Here is a 2,220-nt window from a genome sequence, read left to right as displayed (position 1 = left end):
TGTCTCCTCATCTTGTTTGGACACGTTTGTCCTGCCTTCAGTGAGGCTTTAATTAGAAACCAGGAAGTTGAGGATAATTAACAGGAAGTCACAGATCATCTGAGTCGTTCGTTCTGTTCATGAGGACGGATGAAGGTGCTTGATTTTGTTGTCCTTTTATAAGACATCTGTCCATATTGTGTCCCAGTCCAAATGTTTTAATGTCCAGCTCCTGTTGGCTGAAACCAATCCTCGGATTTCCATCGTTGTTTCATCAACATGCAGGACTGAATTCTGGGACATTCTGAATCGGATAATGAAACAGAAGGCGGTATTTATTCTCGGTGCGCAGGGAGACTTGAAATCAAACAGAAGCAGCTGTTGTTTGTTCGACTCTCAGGAGCAAATCTGCAAATTAACCTTCAGGTGCTCAATCTCCTTCCAGCTGGGCCTCGCCGCTCGTCTGTCCTTTCATGTCTTTGTCTCGCCGTCCCACAAGAGTCTTTGTGTTTTCGTATCTCCTTCATATCGGCCTGCGAGCGTCCAACAGGAGGAGTCAGTCTTCAGCCCGACGACATCTGGGATCAGAAAGTGCTGCCAACCTTGGTGTGAATTCTGGAGAGCGAAACAACAGAAACTGAGTAAAACTGAGATTTACGCAGAAAAAAGGACAAGAAAGTCTTAACCTAACCCTGACCTCAGGAATCTGTTTGATGTTTGACAAGATGAACTTCTTACAGGAATATAACAGGATTTTGTCTTTGCAGCTGATTTTAGGGACATGTTTCGTCCTCTTTAAGACGGACAAACGGCCGCGGGTCCGACAGTTTGTGTTAAACCCGAACGGATCGGGCCACCGGCAGCAGGTCAGCGTGACGAACATTATGAAGTCAGGAAGGTCAGGAACGGGATGCAGTAAAGCTAACTGGTCATTAATGATAAACTAATCAGATCTAACATGAGTTAATGGTTCCTGATAAAAGCCATCAGAGGCGACGGTTCCGTTATCTCGATGAGCCCGCGGCGATTCACCAATCGTCTTCACCCCCCACCTCTTTTATCTCCGTCTGCCTCATCTGCAAATCAAATATATGATAAGCTGAAGAGTTTACTTACATGCTCCATTTACACACTTCCCCTGCATATTTCTGAGCCTTTGTGCTGAGATGACATGTTCTCCTGTTCAGCCGAGGACTTCTTCTCTTCTTTAGTGTCGCTGTTTAACAGCCAGCGGATGAGAATCCTTCGGTTGGATATGTTGACATTTTGCAGTAATTGTCAGTGAAGTGAGTTGGACTCTGATAATATGCCTCATTATGTTTTATTTATTTCCAGACGAAGATGTTTGGATGTTGATGAATGTCCACAGGGAGGTGATGTATGGAGATGTTCTGACTCTGCAGGGCAGCGGCCATGATTGCATGATTAGGGTAACAAATGTGTGGGACGGTTCCCGTCATAATGAGCGCTGCCTGGCTCATTAGCCGTTTCCTGTTAGCGGCTTAATGAAAGCTGAGGGAAACGGCATGGTGCTGAGAGCGCCGTCTGCTGGGGGGGAACGGAGAACGCTGTGACCACACCGAACAGCTTAATCCTGTGGACCTCCGAGGGTCTCCTGGACCTGAAGCAGCAGATCCTTTCAGCTGGAACCTCCAACCAGACGGGGTTAATTAAACAAAGAGGACGGGTTGGAACCGGTGTCTGTAAGACGGACCGAGCTGGAGCTGAAGCTACAGGTCAGCAGTGATGATGCTAACAAAGATGGCCGTCCATCAGCGGAACTACAGACCCAACCTGCCCGTTTTAGGAGGCTTTACCAGGTTTGAGTCTAATCTTTGAAATAAAAAAGACATGAGGCTGTTGAACCCAGGATTGGAGCTACAGTAGCTGATAAATAAAAGATGGTTCTGCTCTTAGATCCTTCAGGAACCAGAGGAGAACCTGCAGATGTTCTCTAACTCACTCAGATTGGTTTGGTCTCTGTGGTCTGCGGCGGTCGGATCATGTTGCTGTAGAGTCATTAAGTCTCTAAGTGTGATGGCACACACACACACACACACACACACACGTTTTGGTTTGGGCCGGCGGGGTTCCTCCCCTGATTAATTACAGGCTCCATGAATTACTGAGGGTGTTTTAGAAAACATTTAACAAGCTGCCAAACTCCCCCACTGAGCCCGCCGGCTGGTCCTGCTGCCGTCCCCTGAAAACAAACAAACTCCAAAGAACCGACGGGAAAAA

At 47.3% G+C, this 2,220-nt stretch overlaps 1 protein-coding gene across 2 annotated transcripts in view; it reads left to right on the top strand.

The window, feature by feature from the left end:
* Nucleotides 1-2,220, top strand: part of dcc (DCC netrin 1 receptor) — a 167,240-nt gene that overhangs the window by 30,891 nt on the left and 134,129 nt on the right. The gene's annotated exons all lie outside the window — the stretch shown is intronic.

This window comes from Kryptolebias marmoratus, linkage group LG14 (genome assembly GCF_001649575.2).
Source record: "Kryptolebias marmoratus isolate JLee-2015 linkage group LG14, ASM164957v2, whole genome shotgun sequence".
NCBI lineage: Eukaryota > Metazoa > Chordata > Actinopteri > Cyprinodontiformes > Rivulidae > Kryptolebias > Kryptolebias marmoratus.
The sequence above is the reverse complement of the archived record's forward strand: the minus strand, read 5'-3'. Positions and strand labels throughout refer to the sequence as shown.